Source organism: Sarcophilus harrisii, chromosome 4 (genome assembly GCF_902635505.1).
Source record: "Sarcophilus harrisii chromosome 4, mSarHar1.11, whole genome shotgun sequence".
NCBI lineage: Eukaryota > Metazoa > Chordata > Mammalia > Dasyuromorphia > Dasyuridae > Sarcophilus > Sarcophilus harrisii.
In genome coordinates this window covers 327231393-327256898 of record NC_045429.1, presented here as the reverse complement: position 1 = coordinate 327256898, position 25506 = coordinate 327231393, and the positions used below count along the sequence as shown (strand labels likewise).

The 25506-nt window shown below is 37.4% G+C and overlaps 1 long non-coding RNA gene across 1 annotated transcript in view; it reads left to right on the top strand.

Annotated features, from left to right (window-relative positions):
• Nucleotides 1-40: 40 nt before the first annotated feature.
• The window catches only part of LOC116423287, a 54689-nt gene continuing 29223 nt past the window's right edge, over nt 41-25506 (top strand). Inside the window, exon 1 of the long non-coding RNA XR_004233839.1 lies at nt 41-161. This is a non-coding gene — a long non-coding RNA (uncharacterized LOC116423287). The remainder of the gene's footprint in view (nt 162-25506) is intronic.

Genomic DNA, 25506 nt, shown 5'->3' with positions numbered 1-25506 from the left:
GGCGTCAGTGCCATCGCTGTCGCCGCGGGCGCGTCTGCGGACGCTTTGGCTTGTGACCGTTCCAAGCTCACAAGGCTGTCACTTGGTCAGGAGGGACGGAAAGAATGACCTGAAGTGATCGGAGTCTAGGGCCCGTTAGAAGGACCGTTTTGTTGAGATAGGTGGGTAGGTAGGTAGATGATAGACAAATGGACAAGTGCAAAACTCTGAAGTCGCTGTTGTTTTTTTGTTTGTTTGTTTGTTTGTTTCTTGGTTTTTTTATTTTTTTTATTTAATAGCCTTTTACTTACAGGATATATACATGGGTAACTTTACAGCATTAACAATTGCCAAACCTCTTGTTCCAATTTTTCACCTCTTACCCCCCCCCCCCCCCCGACCGCGGGATGACCAGTAGGTGTTAAATATATTAAAATATAAATTAGATACACAATAAGTATACATGACCAAAACGTTATTTTGCTGTACAAAAAGAATCAGACTCTGAAATATTGTACAATTAGCTTGTGAAGGAAATCAAAAATGCAGGTGGGCATAAATATAGGGATTGGGAATTCAATGTAATGGTTTTTAGTCATCTCCCAGAGTTCTTTTTCTGGGCATAGCTGGTTCAGTTCATTACTGCTCCATTGGAAATGATTTGGTTGATCTCCTTGCTGAGGATGGCCGGGTCCATCTGAAGTCACTTTGACATAGTGACAGGAAGTGCTAAAAATAAAAAAAATTAGATCGTTTATAAACATTTATTTAACTGACAGTGCTTTGAGGAAGGGCTCAGGCTAGCTGTATTTCAATATTCTTTTAGGCAAATTTCTGACTCTAGACTTAGACGTTCCTGCCTTCTACCCCATATACTTTTCAGTTTTCTTTTATATGTTGTCTTTCCCCATTAGAATAGAAGTTCCTTGAAGATAGAGACTTGTCTTTTTGCTTGTATAACTGTATCCCCAGGGCTTAGCATAGTGCCTGGTCATTGTATATATTTAATAAATGCTTGTTGATTGACCAAATGTAAGCTCCTTGTTCAGTGATTAATGAGTTGATATATTACAGCAAATTATTTACTCTAATAAAGTTAAGGTCTGCATTTGTGATTTCATTAGTAAAAGAAACACCCGGGGGGAAGAAACTCCCACTAATGCAGATCAGCATCTTTTTTTGCAACTCATAGTCTTAGAGAGTTGTCTAAAGGACTTGAAAGTTAAATGACTTCCGGGGTAATATAACTAATATATGTCCAAGTTGGGACTTAGGTCTTCTTGGATTTGAGTCTGGCTCTTTATCCATTATGCCGTGTTACCTCTACAAATACTGATAAAAATATCAGTCCCTCTACCTAATCATCCCACACCTATAAATGAAGCTACAAGTCAAAAGTAGAAGCATGGTTTGCAGGTCATCTCTGAAAAGACAAATAAAAGAGCTGGTTTCATGTTATGTTTAAAGGCAGCAAAAAACAATTTCATGAAACACTTGGTCATTTTATTCTGCAATGCTCATGGTGAACACAAGCAAAAAGTCTTCTGTAAAGATAATTGCAGCTTATGTACCAACGTCTGTTTCCTAAAGTAAACTTGACAAAATCCTTCAAACCAAGTTACTCACATTTATATTTATTAAGTGAATTCAATGCAAAAATAAACATAGGAAAGGATGATAAAAAAAATTATATTGGGAAACATGTTTGAAAGTTCTAGCTAAGATGACAAAAATTTCTAGGTATCCCTGAGAAATATTTACTAATAATTAATAAAATATCAGAGCTAAATAAAAAGACCATTCCATAATGAACTACACAAAGTGATATGACCTAGAGCTAAGACTGTTCCAGGAGTGAATGCCTCTCCATAGGTGATAATGTAAAGAAATTAAGGCAAAGTTTCAATATCTTGTGAGGAAGAGAGTCATCTACACCCAGAGAGAGGACGGTGGGAACTGAGTGGATTACAACATAGCATTTTCACTCTTTTTGTTGTTTGCTTGCATTTTGTTTTCTTCTCATTTTTTTCCTTTTTGATCTGATTTTTCTTGTGCAGCATGATAATTGCATAACTATGTATACATATATTGGATTTAACATACATATTTTTTAACATGTTTAACATATTGGATTACTTGCTATCTAGGGAGGGCATGGAGGAAAGGGAGGAGAAATTTGGAGCATAAGATATTTTAAGGATCAGTGTTGAAAAAGTATCCATGCATATGTTTAGAAAATAAAAAGCTGTAATAAAAAATAAAATTTTAAAAAAGAAATCAAGGCAAGCAGAGTTAAGGATCTGGGGAATCTCCCAGGAGATATGCTTAAAGTTACTTCTGTCTCAGGTGGAATTTCAGATTTTGATATAGGAATTACAGTGGGAGAGGCTGAATCAAAATCCAGCTGCCCAAAGAAAAACTGACATAGTTAAGATGACAATGGATTGAAGTAGAGAAGAACATAGCGCTTATACCACATTATCCCTTCTAAAACTGTAGCAAAAGATAGTACCTCTACCTAATCATCCCATACCAGAGTATAGGGAGAGAATAGATACTACTGGCTCTGCTAAAAAGACAATCCAAGAACTGAAACTGATGATATGATTGCTCAGTGGTTTTTCAGTCATGTCCAAGTCTTCATGGACAAGAGGTTTTCTTGGCAAAGACACCAGAGTGGCTGGCCATTTCCTTCTCCAAATCATTTTATAGATGAGGAAACTGAGCAAGCAGGATGAAGTGACTTGCTCAGGGTCACATGAACTCCAAAAGAGAACTCTTCCTGATTCCCAGCCAAGGGCTCCATCCGTTGCAATACCCAAGCTGCTTCCATAAATCTCATACCAAAAAAATTTGTCATGGGTTAAAAGAACCCTATGATAGAATTCCTGAGAAAGAAACTAACTCTAAAATCATCATCAGAAACCAGGACAGAAAAAGGATTGATGACAAAGACTCTTTGAATGTGGAAGAACTAAGAAACAAATGATTTTAATCCTAGAGAATAAACAGCTTAGAGCAGAGGGTGGACAAACTTTCCCCAGAAACTGTTTCTTTGAAAAATAGAATGGAGCATAAGAGCTCAATGATTTGATGTGTCAACAAGAAATATTACAATAAAATTAAATGATTGGAAGAACAAATAACTGGAAAACAAAATAAGGAAGGATAACTTAGGAATCATTAAATTCTGAAAACCATGACAAATTTAAAGAATTGGGATGTAAAGAAATCATAAAAGAAAACTGTTCAGAGCAATTAAAGCCAAAGGGCAAAATGAAAATAAAAAGAATTCACTGATTACCTTCTGGAAGAAATATCAAATTAAATACAAAAAAAATGTTATAATAAAAATTCAGAATTTCTAGATCAAGTAAAGAATAATACAAATACTGAGGAAGAAAGAGATCAAGTACCAAGAAACCACAGTCAAGATTAAAGAAAAAATGCAAGAAAGGAAATAACATCTTGAATGTTATAACAAAAGGCAAAACAAAAAGGCTTACAAGCAAGAATAATTTATTTTGTAAAACTATATGATCCTATGGAGTAAAATAGACCTAAAATTGAATAGGGGATTTGTCTCCTAGAGTCATTGAGTAATTTTGCTAAATACTAATTCTTAGAGAGTCAGGTATATAGTATAGCAGGATGATTTAGGAAGCAGAATTTAACAATATGTTGTTTATAAGTAACAACCTTAAAACATAAAAATTCACAAAAAATAGATACTATTGGTATTATTATCATTTTTACTTCACAGAAACAGAACATTGAGAGAGAAATTGAGTGACTTTATAGAAGAATTGCATGTTTAACATATATTGGAATACTTGCTTTCTAGAGAAAAGGGATGAGGGGAAGAGAGGGAGAAAAATTTGGAACACAAGGTTTCTCAAGGGTGAATGTTGAAAATGAACTTTGCCTTATTTTAAAAGTAAAAAGCTGTTATAAAACAAAGAAATTAAGTGACTTGCTTAATCTAAGTGAATGTGAGTGTGATGTAACCTTTTGGTTCCTCAGTTTCCTCATTTGTACAATGATGAAGGCTAGATTAAACATCCCTCAAGGATTGTTTCAGCTCTGAATCCTGTGTTAGGAGTATAGACTAGAGCTAATATCAGCTGGCTCTTACAGTAGTACACTAGAATCATGGAATGCCATAGAATTTGAGAGTTGGATGAGACCTCAACCTCCATCTAGGCAACTCACAATAGAAAATAAATCCCTATTAAAATATATTTATTGAGTGATTATTCAATCTCAGCTTGAAGACCTTCAATAAGGGACAGCCCCCTATTTCCTAAGGCAATCCAATGCATTTTTGCACAGCTCTAATTATTAGGACAGTTTTCCTGACATCAAATCAAAATTTGCCTTTATAATTTTTTCCAGTTGTTCCTGGTTCTTCCCTATAGGACCATATGGAATAATTCTGATCCCTCTTTCCTAAGAAAACCCTTTACTTATTCTGCACTCCCTCAAGTCTTCTATATGCTAATTACTTACAATTCCTTCCACTGTTTCTCATACTGCATGGATGCAGGGATCCTCAAACTTTTTAAATAGGAGGCTAGTTCGCTGTCCCTCAGACTGTTGGAGGGCCGGACTATAGTAAAAACAAAAACTTTGTTTTGTGGGCCTTTAAATAAAGAAACTTCATAGCCCTAGATGAGGGGGGTAATCGTCCTCAACTGCCACATCTGGCCCACGGGCCATAGTTTGAGGACCCCATTAAAGGATATCTTGGTTGCCTTCCTTTGGGAACTTTCCATCTTCCAGAACATCCTTTCTCAACTATAGTGCCACAAAATATCCCAGTATAGCTTTCCCAGGACAAAATACAACTATCCTTTCTTTGCTGGATAGTGCATATTTACTTTCCCATTCTTTAGTCCCTATGAGGACCAGCATCTGGTCTCTCCTAAATTCAGGGACTTATAACATTTACAACAATATCAACAGTTTGTTGTTGTTTGTGTTTGTTGTTGTTTTTTCCCCTATTTCTGGTTTTTTCCCCTTTTGATCAGATTTGTGTGTGTGTGTGTGTGTGTGTGTGTGTGTGTAGCATGACAAATAAGGAAATATTTTTAGAAAAATTGCACATTTAACCTACATCGAATTGCTTGGAGAGAGAAGGGGGAAGAGAGGGAGAAAAATTTGGAACATAAGGTTTTGCAAAGGTTGAGAGCTATCTTTGCATGTATTTAGAAAAATAAAATACTATCTAAAAAGAATACATTTTTAAAGCCTTAAAAAAAACCTCTTAAACTTTTCTGCTGTTCTTTTCCTCGATCCCTTTCCCTCTATATATAAGAAAAACCTTAAAGGGCAATGACCTTTCATAGGAGAAAGTGTTGCAAGAATATTTGCAAGATCTACTGTGGGCAGCAATAGGTAATGGTTTTCTCCAGTACCTGCCAGAGGGAGGAGATGTTGGTTTAGGGAGCTACAGAAAGGAGACATTAGAGCTCTGCAGGGGAGGTATGGGAGTGGGGGGATGGACCCTCCCTCCTGGGAGAAACTATCAGCAAATTGTCTTGTGTAGCCACAACAGCCAGGAGCAAGAAGGGCAAAGAGGGTTTTGTGAGAGGAAAGCCAATGTATTCTAAACAGGATAAAAGGAGATGGGAATCACAACTTATCACTGTCTGATGTGTCCCCAGGTCATTTTGGAGCTGGACCCCCACCAGTAGTAGTGAGGAAAGGAAAGAGGATTCCCTATTAACCCCGTCATTTGTTAACGGGGGAGGGCAAAGGTCCCAATTTTCCTCTTGCTAAGTGATTCCCAGGGTCATTAGGAGGACTCAGGTGTTTCCACTATTTCTAAGAAGCCAAAAGTCATCTGGATGGAAGGGAGATATTGCTAGGGCTTCCTTCTTACCGTGGCCTTGCAGATCAGACTATTTGGGAAATAGTGAATGGTATGAGAAAGGAAGAAGCATAGAGGGGCCAGGAGAGAAGGAGCGGGATAGCAAAAGGAGATGGATATAGTTGTGTTAGAGTTAAGGTGGAAGGGTAAGGGGTAATAGAAAAGAGAATTCAGAATCAGGGGACCTGGATTTGAATCCAGAATTTGTTATCTCTATGATCTTGGCCATTTCCTTTGCCCTTTCTAGGATGCAGTTTCTCAGTTTATAAGTATAATATTGTTATTGAGTTGTTTTTTTCAATAGCTTTTGACTCTTCATGACCCCATTTGGGGTTTTCTTGGCAAAGATCTTGGAATGGTTTACTGTTTCCTTAATTCAGCTCATTTTATAGTTGAGGAAATTGAGACAAGTAGGGTTAAGTGACTTGGCCAGGGTCACACACTGAGTAAATTTTTGAGGTCAGATTTGAATTTAGGAAGATGGACATTCCTGACTTCCTGACTACTGGGCCTCCTAAGTGCCCCCAGAAGAATATTAGCTAATATTTATGTAGGGCTTTAAAGTCTGCAAAGTGCTTTACATATAATATCTAATTTGTAAAATGAGGGTGATGGACTAGATAGTCTCTAAGATTTTTTCTGGCTCCTAAGTGTGATTTATACCCCCTCTGATCTCACCTCCCCCTTTCAACTTCCCTGTCCTGAAATTCTAGGGAAGGAAGAATCCAAAGCACAGTCACATGGCCCAGATTTTCTTTGGGATCTAGGAGGCTGATAATTTGTTCTGGGACAAGAGGAGAAGAATGTTGGTTATCTTCTTGAATATCAGCCCAAATATACCAGGTTTTCTAGCTCGCTACCTCAGAGGATGGTAAATTCACAATCAGACTAAAGTGTGCTAGTGATCTCTAAAAACAGAAAGTATTTAATCAATTCCAGGAAATCAGTCCAGTTCAACAAACAAACAATAAATAAATATGTGCTTATTATAAATAAAATACTATAGACACTAGGCTCCTAAGATTAAGGAGGAAAAGAAACTGAAATAGACTCTGCATTCAGGGACCTTACTTTCCACTAGTGGGATCTGATAATATAGGTAATCTGAGAAGGCAGTGATCACTAACTACTTGGGATAGGAGTGGGGCAGATCAGGAAAAGTTCTTCATAGTAGATAATACCTGACTTGGGCCTTGAGAGAAGGTAGAGATTCTAAGAGACAGGGAAGGATTGAGGAGGTGGGGGTAAAGAGCTGCCTTTCCATTATGCACTTTTAGAAATCCAATCTTCCAAAAAAGCTTATTCCAGGCAAAGAATAATGCTCATGCTTTCTTTCTCTCTCTCTCTCTCTTTCTATATAAGAACCAGCTTCTACAAAACCATACATTTGTCAGGTGCTTCCTTATATGCAAAACATTATGATAAAATAATAAAAAGGAAACTATTCCTGCTTGCAAGAAGCTTATATTCTATTGGTAGAGAAAAACATATACAAGTATAGTATAGATATGGGGTTCAGGCTCTCTGTCTCTTTCTCTGTCTCTCTGTCTCTGTCTCTCTGTCTCTCTCTGTCTCTCTCTGTCTCTCTCTCTCTGTCTCTCTGTCTCTCTCTCTGTTTCTGTCTCCCTCCCTCCTTCACTCCCTCCCTTTCTTCCGCCCCCTTTCTTTCCCTCTCCCCTCTCTCTTTCCCCACCTCCTCTACCTTAGTAATCTCATCATTACCGCAAATCTATCGATTCAATTACTTCTATGTAGATAATTTTCAACCTTACCATCCGTCCTGAATTCCATTTTCATATCACCAATTGTTTATTGGGCATCTCAAACTGGATTCCTGTAGGCATCTCAAACCCAATACCTTCAAAAAACAAACAAACAACTTATTGCCTTTATTCCCAAAACTTCTTCTTTTCCAAACTTCTCTGCTATCCTTTCAGTTTCTTACACTCATAACTTCAGGGTCACCCTGGACTCTTCTGACACTCATTCTATACATCAAATCAAACCATTGCTTGGTATTGTGTCTTGGTTGCCCTCCCCACTATTACCCTCCCTCCAGGGCTACTCCTAGACTAAGAATTAGAATTTGCTGTTATTCAGTAAGGCCTGACTCTGTGTAATCCCATTTAGGATTTTCCATTGCTCTGCCCTCTGAAACACCTAGCTACAATAGTTAATCTGTTGGGGTAGAAAAGCAGATTGTTGTTGTTCAGTCATGTCCTACTCTTTGTAGCCCTATTTGGGAGTTTTTTGGACAAAGATACTGGAGTGGTTTGCCACTTTCTTTTTCAGCTTATTTTACAAATGAGGAAACAGGCAAACCAGGTTAAGTGACTTATCCAGGGCCACAGAACTAGTAAGTCTCTGAGGCTGGATTTGAACTCAGAAAGATGACTCTTCCTGATTACAGGTCTAGTGGTCCACCCACTGCCTCATCTAGCTACATACAATTATTATATCCATTTTGCAGTTGAGGAAGCTAAGGCTCAAGTAGTTCAATGATTTTTGTCCAGAGTCACATGGTTAATAAATGTCTGAACTCAAGTCTTCCTGACTGCAGTCCTGGAGCTCTATACACTATACTACCCAGCTGCTTGACCACATATCCTATTAAATTATTTTTTTTGTTATTGTTGAGGTAATTGGGATTATATGATTTGCCCAGGATCACACAGCTAGTAAGTTTATGAAGCTGGATTTGAGCTCAGGTTCTCCTGACTCCAAAGATGGTGTTCTATCCATTGTACCACCTAGTTTCCCTTTCACTTTGTTTTTCTTCCTTTTAAAATTCTGAGCTAAGCTCCTTGTCCCATCTTCAGAGATATTAATTAATCGACGGTTTCCGTTGATTGTTAATCCAGCTACATAAGTGAGGATTTAACAATCTATGTGATTTTAAGTCAGTTATTTCTCTCTGGGTCTCAGTTTCCCTATATGTAAAAATGAAGGAATTGGACTCTGAAAGAAGGAGGAAAGGGAATAAGCATTGCTATAGCACCTACCATGTGCTAGACACTGTGTTAAGCCCTTAAAAAAACAACTAAACAAACAACTAAACATTTCATTTGATCCTCGCAACAATCTTATAAGATAGATGCTATTATAGTCCTTATTTTACATTTAGTAAAACTGAGACAGAGGTAAAGTGACTAGCTCAGGGTCATACAGTTTTTTAAGTATCTGAGATCAGATTTGAATTCAGATTTTCCTGATTCCAGGCCCACTGTTGTAGCCACTGTGCCACCAAGCTGAGGTCCCCTTTGACCCTAAGATTTTATAACTGATGGATGTGCAGAACCCTACCTTCCCAGTCATATCTCTACATCTAGTGGGGGTAAGAGCAGAGAAATCCATTTTTCTATGAAGCCATTCATACATTCTCAAGCTTGTAGTGGCCTTTTCCAGTTGTTCATTGAGGTTTTCCTTCTCACCACTCCCTCTCCCAACAAAAATCCAATGTTCAGTAGCCATCTTGACCCACCAGGTGCTCTCTCTGCTCCTTACTGTGCCAAATTTATTTTCTCTCTCTTCCCTGCCATAGAATTTCTCAGGGTTGCCTCAGGAGGTAATGAGTCCTTCACTCACTACAGGTCTTCAAGCAGAGATTGAATGAATGAAACTTGTCCAGGGTGGGGTGTGTGTGTGTGTGTGTGTGTGTGTGTGTGTGTGTTTGTGTGTGTGTGTGTGTGTTGGGGATACTTCTTGTTCAGGTAACTTAGGAACTAGATAGTCTTTGAGTTCTCTCCAGCTCTTGGAATCTGTGATTCTAATCTAACTAGTCCACCCTGCCCCCTACCCCCATACATTCCCTCCTTACCTGTGCCCCCCTTCTGTCTTCCAGCCCTTATTTTCAAGACCTCCTGGAGACAAGCCACCTTAATAGCAATATGTTGTAGCTTTGAAAGCAAAGGCATGCAGGACCCGAGGGCATAGAGCAGGAATGAGTGAAAGAGCTTGAGAAGGTGAGGGAGAGGGAGATGGAGAAGGAAGGCCAGACAGTATTTCTGATGGAAGCTCCTGCCACAATCCTGCTGCAGGCCATGGAGTTGACGTGTCCTGACACTGACAGTCTTTCCTTACACAAGCCAGACCTCACAGAGTGCCTGGCAGCACTTGGGGGTAATGATGGGGACTGCTGGGAGATGGGGAGAATAGAGAGGAGCCCTAGAGACAGAGGAGACTTGACAAGAGTGTCGGCAGCTCATCCATCAGGAGCTTTCAAAAGCAATGGATCGGCCCTTCTGAGCATTTGGCTTTTTAAAGGAGGGTTCATTGCCCCCATCCCCCTAACCCCCCAAGCCTCAGCCTTTCTGAATCAAGCACATTCCACTACCTGAAGAAGGATTACAGGGTTGCCAACCCAGGTTGCACCAGCCCCCAGCTGCATCCCCACAATTCTCAGACACTGTGCCTCCCCCCAACTGTGGTTAAGGGGCCCTGGGCAAAGTATAAATCGTGGTCCCCTTTGTCTACTCTTTTGCTTTGGAGTTTAAGAAAATAAATCCATTAGTGGGGGGGAAAGGATCAAGGAGGTAGGAGGTGTCTTCCTTGGTGGTTCAAAATCTATGGAAGGAGTCCCTAAGAAAATAGAGTCCCTTGCTCCTCCATCTTGTTACTTTCAGTTATCCTGCATTGGACTGCTGTTCCAGACCAAATCTGCAATGCTATTGTCAAGATACCCCTGCTGGCCTTCCACCTGAATGGATCTGTCCTATCAAAGCAGTCCCCTTAGGGAATTCATAGAGAAATTTCATGGCAGAGTTCTCCCTTCAGGTGTCTGAATGCTACAGGCCAAATGTTACTAAGCTTCAAAATAGTCTTTTTTTCAGGAGGACTCTAATTTGGGTTTCTCTCAGATTTGGACCTAGAATGAAGTGAGCAGAAGCAGGAGAACATTGTACAGTGTAACAGCAAGATTATGTGATCAATTATGATACTTAGCATTTCTCAGCAATACAGTGACTCAAGACAATTTCAATAGACTTGGGATGGAAAATGTTATCCACATCCAGAAAGAGAACGATGGAGTCTGAATGTAGATTGAAACATAGTATGTTTATCTTTTTTTTTTTTTTTTTGCTTTTTCTATCCCTTTTCATCTGATTTTTATTGTATAAAATTAATAATATGTAAATATGTTGAAAAGTATATATCTAACCTATATCAGATTGCTTGATGACTTGAGGAAGGGGAGGGAAGGAGAAAAAAATTTGGAACACAAAATTCTGACAAAAATGATTGTTGAAAACTATCTTTATATGTAATTTGGAAAAAATAAGAAAGTAATAAATTCTATGTTATTTTTAAAACTAAAAAAAAAACACAAACAAGAAAATAAACTTGCCACAGATCCAAAAGAATTACTCAAATACAGATAATAAAACACTGACTTGCTTCCCATATCATAAAATGTTAAAATGGGATGAGACCTTAGAAATCACTTAGCCTAACTTCATTATTTTATGAGTAACATTTTACATGTAACATAGGTAAACCAACCTGCTCACCAGCAGGTGAAAACATACTAAGCTGGATATATTTATTGGTGAGAACACATCTAACTGGGTTTGAACTAGGCCTAGATACCTTCTTAAATAAGACAGGAAGTCTGTTGAATTGACTGAGGGACTCTGTTGGACCCTCTGGGGAGTGTAGACAAAAGACTGAGCTAGTTGAATTTACAGACTTGAATCTGGCAACAGAGAGGAGGGAACATTCCAACTAAACACCTAAAAAAAGCAGAGGCATAGGCCTTGTCCTTAGCTTTGGTGTTCCCCTCACCATACCTATAAAATTCATAATAAAATTTATAATGTCGGGAGAATTTTGGACTTTCTGCTTTTCTGAAAGCATCCTAGCCCCATCCTTATATTAATTGAAAGTCCTGTCTGCATCAAGAGCTAAGAATAGACTGGGTATAGATTTAGAGTTCTACAAAGAATCCAGTAAAAAAGCTACAATATATAACAGGAAAATCTTAAGGAATCTAGCAAAAGGATTTCCACAATTTTTTTTTTTTATCATGGAGCCTACTTTTCCCTAGGCTTTGTATGCATTGGTGGGAGTCTTTTGGGGGATTAAAAAAATACCAACTCTTCTTACTTGTATCATCTTAGTAAATATCCTTTTTTTTAAAAAATAACTTTTTATTGACAGAACCTATGCCAGGGTAGTTTTTTACAACATTATCCCTTGCACTCACTTCTGTTCCGATTTTTCCCCTCCCTCCCTCCGCCCTCTCCCCAAAGATGGCAAGCAGTCCTATACATGTTAAATAGATTGCAGTGGATCTTGGATATAATATATGTGTGCAGAACCGAACAGTTTTCTTGTTGCTCAAGGAGAATTGTATTTAGAAGGTATAAATAACCTGGGAAGAAGAACAAAAATGCAAGCAGTTTACATTCATTTCCTAGTGTTCTTTCTTTGGGTGTAGCTGCTTCTGTCCATCCTTGATCAATTGAAACTCAGTTGGATCTTGTCTTTGTTGAAGAAATCCACTTCCATCAGAATACATCCTCATGCAGTTAAATATCCTTTTCTTAAAAGATTATTAAGTCTGACTAACTGAAATCAGTTGATAATCTTGGTGAAAAATACACTCATGGAGAGACCATAAGCTATAATTCTGAAAAATCAATACCCTCCAGTCCTAAGGGCTATCCCCTAGAGCCCTGATGAGAGACATAGTAATCATTCTCTGGGCAACTGCCTTGAGAGAGCCAAAGTGAGTTGGATGAACAGCTCCAGAATTTTTATGTGCTACATATAGTTAAGGATACTTGAACCCAGAAAGGGGGCCAGACCTGTTCTCAGATTTTAGACATTAGAGGCATCCATTAAAGGTTCTATTGCTGACTCTATTTTAGGGTTATTGCTGTATGCTGTCTTGTTTGCAGAGAAAAATCTTTTTTATGAACTTTTCTGACTTGTTAGGGGGGAAAGTGGGATGCTGGATACCCCAGTGCATAGATTGCAGTGGAAAAACACACACACACATACACACACACACACAAGAGAGGGAGACAGAGAGAGAGAGAGAGAGAGAGACAGAGACAGAGAGACAGAGAGACAGAGAGACAGAGATAGAGAGACAGAGAGAGGGTGAGATAGATACAAAGAGAGACAGAGAGACAAAGGGAGGGAAGGAGAGATGAAGATAGAGACATAGATACACAGAGATACAGAAAGAAGGAAGAAGAGAAAGAGAGACACACAGAGAGACAGAGAGATATTGAGAGAGACAGAGAGAGAGAAAGAAAGAGAAAGAAAGGAAAAAAGGAGATAAAGGGAGAGAAAGAGAGAGGAAAAAAGAGACAGAGACACACACAGAAAGGGAGAGAGACACCCACCCACAGAGAGAGCCAGACAGAGTCAGAGAGAGAGAGAGAGACAAAGACAGAAACAGAGAGACAGAGAGAGAGAGACAGAGCGAGCAAGAGAGAGACAGAGACAGAGAGAGACAGAGAGACAGAGAAAGAGAGAGACAGAGATAAAGAAAGACAGAGAGAGACAGAGGCAGAGACAATAGTTTGGATGGATTCAGAAAATGATTCAAATACTCCTTCCTTGTTAGTTGGCAGTCATTCTGCTGCAAGGGCAGAGACAATTCTTTCTTCCCTTGTGATCCTTTTCTCTTGGAGGGAAAGTGTGTGTGTGTGTGTGTGTGTGTGTGTGTGTGTACTGGTATACATATATTTTTTTGCTAATCAGGAAAAGAAGACAGGCAGGACAACTCATTTGTAACCAACCTGACAATCAGTCCAAAGGTGGAAGCAGGAGGAGCTTCCTCTCAGGGAGGAAGGGAGAAGCCCCAAGAGTTCACTTCCTGCCCTGCCTGTTCCTCCCCAGATTCTATGGAAAGATGTCCTGGTAGCTTCATTAGCACTGGGTGGATGCCTTCCTCCATTGCGTAGCCCAAGCAGACATTGGCTGTCAGCCACCCAGGCTCCCCAGCAGGACCCCTCCCCAACCCCCATTTTAATGCCAGACTTTGTGGTGTGATGGACACTACTTTGGACTGGTAATACATGAGTCAAATCATAAAACAAAAAAAAAACAAAAAAAAAAACTCCATTCTCTCCTTCTTTTCAAGTTATGAAATTTTCTTTTAAGGAGTTACTCCCTTTAACACCTTAGAGCTTCTTGGGCAACTAAGTGTACCTTGGAAAGAATTTTGGATTTGTAGTCAGGAAGATCAGAGTCGAATTCCAGCCTCAGCCGCTTACATGTTATGGGATTCTGGGCAAGCCTGTGCTTCAGTTTTCTCATCTGTAAAATGGGGATAATAATAACACCTACTTCCCAGCATTGCTTTGAGGAACAAATGGGATCATATTTGTAAAGTGTTTTGTACACTTTAAAGCACTGTATAAATGCTGTCTGTTAAGTTTCCTAAGAAAAAGTCCAGATTAGATGTTATTGATTTGGAAGGTTTTTAAGTGGAGGCTAGGCAACCATTTTTCAGGAATGGTATTAGTCAATTAGTCAACTAATTATTTTGTTTTTGAGGCTGGAAATGTAGTTCTGGGCCACTCATGGACTTGATCCTAACACTGATTGGCACAGCAGCCAGCTTGCCCCAGCTTGGCAGCCTGGTGGCCTTTGTTCACCATATTGGTGCTGGACTGAATGTAAATACCCAATTAATCAGCTGTCGTTGATCTGAACTTTAGCTATGAGCTCAGAGTTTCTGAAGTCAGGTGATCCAACTCTGCAGCAGCATGTTCTACAGATATGCACCACAACACCTGGCTTCCTCAGCTAGATAGCTTTGCAGTGGAAAAACACACACACACATACACACACACACACACAAGAGAGGGAGACAGAGAGAGAGAGAGAGAGAGAGAGAGAGAGAGAGAGAGAGAGAGAGAGAGAGAGAGAGAGAGAGAGACTGAGACAAAGAGACAGAGATCTGCCAGAAAACTAAGAATAACTTAGTAAAACTCAAGATCTATCAGGGGCGAAAATGGAATATTTACTGAAGTAGAGGATTTTAAAGCATACCTAAAGAGTCTAGAGTTGAATAGGAAATTTGATATACAAATACAAAATTCAAGAAAAGTATAAAAAAGGTAAACATGAGTGAGAAATAATGAGATACTTGAAAAGGTTAAGCTGTTTCTAATATGATTCCCCTAAGAATTTTATGATCATAAGAGTAATTGGAAGGAGACAATTTATATGGAGGGCAGGGGTATGAGTCTATTGTGGAAGAAAGAAGAAGGAGGAGGAGGAAAAGGAGAAGCAAAAGAAGAAGTGTTATAGAGCAAATAACAATAAAGACAATAATGAAAATAATAGCAATTAGCATTTATGTAGAATTTAAGGTTTTCCAAAAGCTTTCCATTTCTTATCTCAACTGAACACAGTAATCCACAGATGGCCTGATTAGTATAAAATATCAGTAGCTCCTCAATGCAGACTATATACTATTAGAAACTAGGCATCTCAATTCCTCCTAAGATTTTAATAGCTTGTGCTGCTATATCATATAATTGAGTCATATTGAAGCTTCAATCCACTCAAATTCTGTTTTTTTTTTCCTCCTGTTAAATTGTTGTCTAGCTGTGCCTTTCTCATCTTGTACTCATGAACTTAATTTTTTTTAAAACATAAATTTTATTGATGTCTTTTATTTTTAGATCATAGGTATTTTCCAGTTTATCTGCCCCCTATAACATTCCTTTTGACAAAACATAAAGAGAAAAAAAATCAGGAAAACTAAATACCAGATTCAAAGATGAAGCATTCTGTATAGTATTCTGTAAACTATGGTTCCTCACTTCTGTAAAGTAGGAGACATGACTTCTCACATTTCTTTAGAGCAAAGCTTGGTCATAATAATTTTAAAGCAGTCAGTTTGAATTGTTTTGTTGTTTTTTGTGTATATTGTTTTCCTGGTTCCACCTGGTGAAATCGATTGTTTTGAAACCAAATATGAGATGTTACATTGTGTCTATTAAATGTAGTCTTATTTTATTTGGTCTAGTGTCCTACCATATTGAAAACTAACAAGACAATATTTATTTTGTTTTTAAATAGTATTTTATTTTTCCAAATACATGCAAAGATAGTTTTCAACATTCATCTTTGCAAGACCTTACATTCCATTTTTTCTCCCTCTCTCCCCACTCCCCTTTTCCCAAGATAGCAAGCAATCCAATGTAGGTTAAACATATGCAATTCTTCTAAACATATTTCCATATTCATCACACTAAACAAGAAAAAACAGATCAAAAGGGAAAAACATGAGAAAGAAAAAAACCAGACAAACAACAACAACAAGATGAAAATACTATGATTTGATCCACATTCAGTTTTCATAGTTCTTTCTCTGGATGCAGATGGCACTTTCCACCACAAGTCTATTGGAATTACCTTGAATTACTTCATGTTGAAAAGAGCCAAGTACAAGGCAATATTTGTGAAGCATTTACTACAGTGCCTGCCACACAGCAGGTGTTTAATAAATGCTTATATGTTGACTATACTTCCCACGTTTGTTAACTACAGTTTTGATAAGCATGCAATCTATTGTTTTCATCTAAGTTATTAATAAAATGATTACATAGTGTGGAGCCAACTATAGATTGTACTCCACTGAAGACCCCTTAGAAGTCTCTGTACTCCAAATGTAATAGAAAGATTGGCATTATGAACTAGGTCCTAAGGGGTAGTGAGGAATGTGTGCCGTAGAGTGCCAGGTTTGGAGTAACGAAGGATCATGTTCCTGAGTTCAGATCTGGTCTTAGCTTTGTCACCATGGCAAGTCACTTAACCCTGATTGCCTCAGTTTCCTCACCTGTAAAATGAACAAGAAAAGGAAATAGCAAATTATTCTAGTATCTTTGCCAAGAAACCTCTAAATGGGGTTACAAAAAGTTAGGTACGATTGAAAACATCTTAACAATGACCTCAAACTTCAAATCCACCACTCTTCAGCCCTTATTCTCAAGAAACTTACATATAGTTGGAAAAACAAGGTAAAAGCGCACAAAAGGCTAACCAGCACTGTGTGCTAGTCCCAATGCATTGTTGTTCATCCTTCGTTCTCAAAGAGGACTGGTAACATCATGAAGGGGATGTCTTGACTTGTGAATGAAATTGGATTTATGTGAGCAGCCTCATCCTCTCTTCCAGAATCACTGAAGTCCACTAACAAGACAAAAATTAAGATGACCAGTGATGGCCTGGGAGGCAGTGAATGACTTCATTCTTTCTAAATTAAAACCAGACTGTGAATTCTATAGGTGATCAAGAAAATCTTCATAGAGGAAGTGAGACATGAATCGGATTTGGGGTGAGGAGGTGGGGAGGAAAGGAGAGACAAAAATATGAAATAAGGCATAAATGAAAAAATTTTTAAATTTCAATTCAGTCCTCAAACTTCTATATCATGCTTGTGAAAAGATTATGAGAATGTTTCCTGCATCATTTTAGGTTTAATATATGTGAGATGGAGGGAAGCTGTCTCAGGATTTCAGGGTTCTGAATTTGTCCCATTGACTTTTTCTTCAGGTAAAATGAAAACAAGAAACTTTGGTCAATGAGTGAGTATCATTGAACTGCTTAAGTGAATGACATAGTATCATTTATGCTTTTCCCCCAACATATAAGACAGAGAATTCATCTCCAATTTCAGCTCTGTTTATTTTTCTCCTTGGTAGATTGACCCTTCCACCACAAACTGCTCCATGTTTGTTGTTAAAACCTGATCGAATGAAAGCTTCCTGGCACAAGCTGTCCTGACAGATACAGTTGTGGGATGCTTGTGTGCATGTACACAAACTCACACACACACACACACCACACACACACACACACACACACACACACACACACACACAAACACCCTTGGTTGGTTTTAGGTTAACCTAGCCTTAAACCTACATATGTGACAGGTAAATAAATGCCTGCCTCAAGCATTGTTTTCTCTGATTCTCTGTTTTTGAAAAGGACAATTTGGGGTTTAAAAATAAATGCATTGAAGATCAGTGGACAGGGATATGAGGTATTGGATCTATAATTTCTTTGGCATAGGAAGTTCCCATGTGAAGAAATTCCTTCTACCAATGCAGGCTGGAAACTCCTTCTCCTTCTACCAAGCATTTATATAGCACCTACTATGTACAAAGCACTGTATGCTAAGCACTTTACAAATATTACCTAATTTGATCCCCATAATCACTCTGGGAGGTAAGCACTATTATTATCCCTGTTATACAATTGAGTTGAGAGATCTATGGGCTGGTCAGAGAATATTAGAACCTGTGGTGTGAGGGCTTACCAAGCCCTTTTCAGAGCTGCTCATCTACCTTTGGGGTCCACCTGGCACTCAACTAGACCTGTAGCATTCACAGTGGCCACATCCTGGCAAACAATCTCAGCAGATTGGCTAAATCAGGTTGAGGGTAACTGACAGGTCACAAATCTGTTGATGAGTTTGGAGAGTATTTACCCCAAACGTGTGAAGACTTCTCCTGGTAGAATGGGAGGATGAGAACAATTTGTTCCAGTATTTACCGAAGGGTCAAAGCAGGTTCTGTGGAACACTTAGAAGTTGATCAGGCACTGACGACACCAAGGTCATCTACCACCAACCCAGACCATTGCCAATCATTTTGACTTTTGTCTTGCCATGTACCAGTCAAGACATCACCTTGTAATGTCATTAATCATGTTCGAAATGAAGGGCAAAATGAACAACAGTTGAATAAACTGAGGCAGAGGCTAAGGGTGACATAGCTAGATATTGGAGGTTAGATTTGAACTCAAGTTTTTCTGATTCCAAGACCAGCACCCTATCTACTGTATTACCTACTGTCTTTTTATCCCCAACTTAATCTTAGAGCATCACCTAAAGCTTCAATATGTGTTAGAGGCAAAACTTGGACTCAATTCTTCAGTTCTTAATCCATTAAAGTCAAAAGACCTGAATTCAAGTTCTTTATTTGCCACTAACTAGCTGTGTGACTCTAGGAAGATAATTTCATTAAGTCTTAATCTCATCTATAAAAGATATGATAATAAGGGGTAGCTAGGTGGATAGAGCATCAGCCCCGAAGTCAGGAGGACCGGAGTTCAAATCTCACCTCACACACTTAACACTTCCTAGCTGTGTGACACCCTGGGCAAGTCATTTAACCCCAATTGCCTCAGCAAAAAAAAAAAAAATAATAATTTAAAAAATGATAATATATGGAGGCATATTTGTGAGATACAAATGAAAAACAATGATCTATCGAAATGAGCTATTATTATGCAAATGGTACTTTGGGAGATTGTATTCTTTTTCCAATGGTAATAATTGCTAACACTTATATTATACTCTGTATCAGGCACTGTGTTAAGCACTTATAATTATTATCTCATTTGATCTTCATGACAATCTTGCAGGTATTATTATTATTTCAATTTTGCAGATGAGTAAACTGAGGCAAATGGGAATTAAATTATTTGCCCAGGGTCATACAACTAATAAGTATCTGAGGCCAGATTTGAACTCAGGGCTTCCTGAGTCCAGGTACCTAGACACTTAGGCTAGTCACTTAACCCTATTTGCCTCAATTTCCTTATCTGTAAAAATGAGCTGGAGAAAGAAATGACAAACCACTCCACTATCTTTGCCCAAAAAATCCCAAAATAGGGTGATGGAGAGTTGGGCATGATTGAAAATGAATGAACAACACAAAATATTAAGAGCCTTGATTAGTAAATAAATAAGGGATCGAGTCAAGTAATACTGATTGAGAATAAACACACACAACAACAACAACAACAGTAAGCAGCAGCACATCCTTTTCATAGAACACTTGGGGGTAATGAAGAGAATATTGAATAGACAGTTGAGATACATGGGTTCGAGTTCTGACTTACTCATTAGCTATGTGACTTTTGTTAGTCACTTTTCATATTTATGAAAGCTGGATTTGATTCTATGATTCTCCCTTCACTGGGAGGCACAAAGCTGTGTGTGTGTGTGTGTGTGTGTGTGTGTGGTATGGGGGGAACATAGGTCTGGGAAGAGATTCTGACAAGCCGAAGCAAAGTGTTTGGAGGTTTTTCTCCCCCTTAAAGACTCAGCTGCTTAATGACTGCTTTTATGACAAGCATGAAATTAAATAGAAGAGAAAATTTGCAGCGTCTGGGAGTGAATGCAGGTACAAAGCTTCTTGGCCAATGGCCATCTCAATACAGGTGGGCCTCATTCTACTGTCAGTAGGTTTCTGAAAAGGCATGTGCAAATTAAATTTTTATAAAGTAAATGATATTTTCCATGTGCTCATATCATCATTTTTTATCATTTTCATCTCTATCAGATCTTAAGCTCTAAGTTGCTCTACCTACCTTCTATGCCATCATTCTCCTGTAAGATAGCATGAAAATAAAACTGGGATGGAATGAGGATGGGGAAATTATTCAAGGGACAATTCTGTGAAATGAAGGATATCTTTGTGATTTAAATAACCCTCAAGGTGTTCATCTATTAGTATTGGTTGTATAAATTGTATAGGAATGTAATGAAATACTATTATAAGAAATGACAAGCAGAATGCTTTCAAAAAAACCTGGAAAGATTTACATGAACTGATACAAAGTGAAGTAAGCTTACGGTATATAGTATGAGCAGCATTTTGCAATGATTAACTGTGGATGATTTTGCTCTTCTTAGCTACACAATGATCCAAGAGAAGTCCAAAACTGGAAAATGCTGTCCACATCCAGAGAAAAAATTGATAAATGCAGATTGAAGCATATTATTTTTACTTTATTTTTTTCATGTTTTTTTTTCTTTTGGCTTTTTCTTTTTTTTTTTTTTTACAACATAACTTATATGAAAATATGTTTTACATAATTGCACATATGATCTGTATCTAATTGATTACTGTCTTAAGAAGAGGAAGCAAGAAAATTCAGAACCCTAACTTTTTTTTAGATGAATGTTAAAAATTGTCTTTACATGTAATTAGGGAAAATACTATTTAAAAAGAAAAAATTAAATAAATAATCCTTAATCTGATTTAACCCAATTTAAACAGTAATTATTTAACATCCGTTTTATACTTAGTCCTTTATAAACTAACTTAGGGGATATAAAATTAATCAATTAATTAGTTAAACAAAAACATCTACTAAACATCTACTTTATACCACAAGTCATATTTGGCTATAGAGACAGAATAGAATATGGAGACAAATGATACAGTTCTTGCCTTCTCTTATCAGAGAAGGAAACATGTTGATGTATAAGTATATATGTAATACTTTGTATTAGTTGATGAGTCGTTTCAGTTGTGGCTTACTCTTTGTGACTCCATTTAGATTTTTCTTGGCAAAAACAATAGACTGATTTGCTATTTCCCTTTCCAGTTCATTTTACACATAAGGAAACTGAGGCAGATAGGGTTAAATGACTTGTCCAAAGGCACATAGCTAATAAGTGTCTGAGGCTGGATTTGAACTTACAAAGATCAGTCTTTTTGACTCCAGGCTTGGTGTATTATGTCATCTAACTGCCTGTAGTAACCTTACTTTTGACCAAACTTGATGTAATTTTTCTCAAGAATAACTCAGTAACTTATCTATGTAAAGGAAATATATTCTGAGCTTTCTGGGTGGAGAAAAGATTTAGCTTCAGTTTGTTGAACACAGTTTGTTGATCTTGAGAGAGACAGATTGAAAGAGATATAAAACATAGATTTTAAATGGTGGCCTAGAGCCCTAAAACTGTAGAAGTACATAGGGGTCAGTCCTCATTCTGTCCCTTAACTTCCATCACAAGAAATTGAACAGAACATATTTCCTCTTGGAGAGATTTTATCTTGCTCCTAGTTAGAGTTAAATTTTCCTTATACATTCTTTCTGTATATTCTAATTTGCATAGCTTCCCCAGTTTCTGTTTGCTGCTTTCTTGAAAAATAGATTTATTAGCTATTTGTTATGCTCTTTCATACAATCATTGTTTGGTGGATGCAGCTAAACTGGTAAATGTAAACTAAAGATTATCCTCTCCTCTGGAAATGATCAGAAAAGTGGCTTTTATTAGGAACCCAAACTCATTCTCCTAGACTATTTTGTTGTTATTCAGTTGTTTTTCAGTTGTGTTCAATTCTTCATAATCCCATTTAGGATTTTCTTGCCAAAGATACTAGAGTTGTTTGCCATTTCCTTCTCTAGCTCATTTTATAGATGAAGAAACTGAAATACACAGAGTTCAGTGACATGCTCATGGTCACAAACCTAAGAAATGTTTGAGATCAAATCTTCCTGACTCTGGATCTGTACCCTATCCACTGTACCACCTAGCAGCCCTAGAGATATTTAAGAGGTTGCAAATAGCTATCTATGAATTGAAATCAAATTCCTCTTGGAAATAAGAGAAACTAATTTCAGCAATGCTGGATCCTGTCTGCCTTTCTTTTTCCAATTTCCCCAACTAGGCTATTGATGATATTCAGAACATGGTTCTCTTCCTCCTTCCCACAAAGATGAATCAGATCCTGGTTTATATCTATCAGTCTCATTCATTTACAATATTTCTATATAATATGGTGTATTTAAGCTTGAAAAGGTTACAATTTCTCCAAGACTTTTAGATACTGTATATATCATATGTGTATCTGTATCTGTGCATGTGTACAGATACTTTGTTTTATTGTGTTTTGCATTTTTGTGCTTCACAAATATAGAGTGTTGTTTTGTTTTTTGTTTTTTGTATTTTATGTCACAGCATGGGCCCTGAAGACATTGTCATAATCATACATATGTGTACTTTGGGAGCACTTATATCTGAGTATAAATGTTGGTGGGACAGGAAATGTGTTCATTTACTCAACTATATGATGCAGATGCTGTACAATGTATGTATATATCTATATCTATGCATATATGTATATATGTAATACATATATACATATATTTATATAAAAGCATCTGCATATTTTTTATATAAATGCATCTGCATATATATGACAATACATAGCCCCGTCCTAATCACTCTAGGATACCTAAAATTCCAAACGGGATTACTATCACTTCAATTCTTCCCTAATTTTACCACTACCATATGCCTGGACTGCCATCTGCCCTTTCTTTCATATTCAAGCAAATAATGTGGTCATTGAATTTCTACCCATCCTTAACTCTAAATGTTTCTCACTGTAAGGACTGGGGGTTTGAGGCAGGGTTGTTGAGCAAGAAGAAAATGAGATAAGAGCAGAGTACAATATAAGAATAAAGTCTTATCCCTTCTTTCTATCTGAAAATGGAGAGTTTCTAGCAATCAGGTCACTCAGAGTTAACAGCCTCCTCTTTCTTCTCTATACTGGATAGTCTTACTTAGGCATTAGTCCAGCCCATCCTAACCCACTGTATTAGAGTATTTACTGACCCTTTAGGGACCTTACGCTAAGAAACACTGAACTCAAGAGCTTCTATGGTAGTCTTCTCAGTCTCTTAAGTTGCTGGATCCATGTTGTGGAAGTTTTCAGTTAAAGGAAAAATACTTAAGATATATAGCCATAGGCAGGCTGATAGCTCTTGAGAGCTGATTGTTAATTTTTATATTTATATGCTAGAAATTGGAAAATGCTATGGATGAGGGCTTGATTTTTTCTTTTGTTAGTTGGTCTTAAAAAAATGATGGAGAAAATGTTAATAATACAAATTAGACCTAAAAATGGAGCACAAACAGCTCTAAAACTATACTATAAAGTGGCAGTTATCAAAACTATTTGGTACTGGTTAAAAATTAGAATGGTAGATCAGTAGAATAAGTTAGGTACACAGAACACAGTAGTCAATGATTGTAGTAATCCACTGTTTGATAAAACCAAAGACTCCAGCTTCAGGGATAAGAACTCATTATTTGACAAAACTTCTGGGAAAACTGGAGAATAATATGATAGAAACTAGGTATTGACTAACATCACATACTCTATACCAAAATAAGGTCAAAATGGGTACATGGATTTAGACATAAAAGGTGATAGCATAAGCAAATTAGGAGAGTAAGAAATAATTTGCTTGTTAGATCTATGGAGAAGAATTTATGACTAGAGAATATTATGAAATGCAAAATGGATCATTTTGATTAGATTAAATTTTAAAAGTCTTGAATAAACAAAACCAGTGCAGTCAAAATTAGAAGGGAAGCAGAAATCTGGTAAACAATTTACAGCCAATATTTTTGATAAAGGCCCCATTTCTTAAATATATAGATAACTGAATCAAATTTATTAGAATATATGTCATTTCTCAATTGATAGCTGGTCAAAGGATATGAACAGGCAGTTTTCAGATAAAGAAATGAAAGTTATAGTCATAAAAATGCTTTAAATCATTTTTGATTAGATGAATGCAAATTAAAATAATTCTGAGGTGCTAACTCACGTATTTCAGATTATCTAATATGACAGAAAAGGAAAATGATAAATGTTGGACAGGATGGGGGAAAATTGGAACTCTAATGTATTATTGGTAGAGTTGTGAACTGATTCAACCACTTTGGAGAGCAATTTGGAACTATGCCTTAAAGGGCCATAAAACTTTGCCTAACCTTTGATCCAGCCATACCACTACTAGATCTGTATTCTCAAAAGATCATAAAAAAGAAGAAAGAACTTATATGTAAAAAATGTTTGTAGCAGCTCTTTTTGTGATAACAAAGAATTGGAAATTGAGGGGATACTCAACAACTGGGGAACTTCTGAACAAATTGTGGAATATGAATGTAATAGAATACTACTGTGCTATAAGAAATGATGAGCAAGGTGATTACAGGAAAAGCCTGGAAAGACATATAAACTGATGCTGAGCGAAGTAAGCAGAACCAGGGGAACATTGTTCACAGTAACAACAGCATTGTGTGATGATCTATTTTGATAGACTTGGCTCTTCTCAGCAATACAATGATCTAATACTATTCCAAAAGACTCATGATGAAAAATGCTATCTGTATCCAGACAAAGAGGTATGGAATCTGAATGCAGATAAAAGCATACTATTTTTACTTTTTAAAGATTTCTTGTGGTTTTTCCCCTTTTGTTCTGATTCTTCTTTTACAATACAAGTAATATTTAAATATGTTTAATATGATTGTACATGTATAATCTATATCAGATTGCTTGCTGTTTTGGAAAGGGAAGAAAAGAGGGAGTGAGGGAGAAAAAAATGTGAAACTCAAAATCTTACAAAAATGAATGTTGAAAACTATCTGTACATGTATTTGGGGGGGGGCGGGAACCCTATCAAGTGGATGGGGGAGAGTATGCCATGCAAGCAAAATTTTTTTTTACACCTGGGAAGCCGGTTATTAAACATTTTCAGCACAAAAATATCCTGAAGTTCTAAGCTCCTGGAAAGAGATATTGTTGGAAATTATAGGGCCCAACGCCATTCCTAATCAGGGTACATGAAGTCGGTTTACAATCCAGATCAGACTTAAGGGGATGTCACAAAAAGGTCAGCATGCAACCTGAGGGCATTATAAAATAGGGAAGGCAAGAAATCACCTCTGTTCTCTGAGAGTAGCAGTAGAGGGATTTCTCATATAGTCAAGAACTGGAAGAGATCTGAAAGATCATTTGGTCTAATCCCATCATTTTTCAGGTGAGAACTCTGAATTGGGAAGGGTCTCATAGGTTAATGGT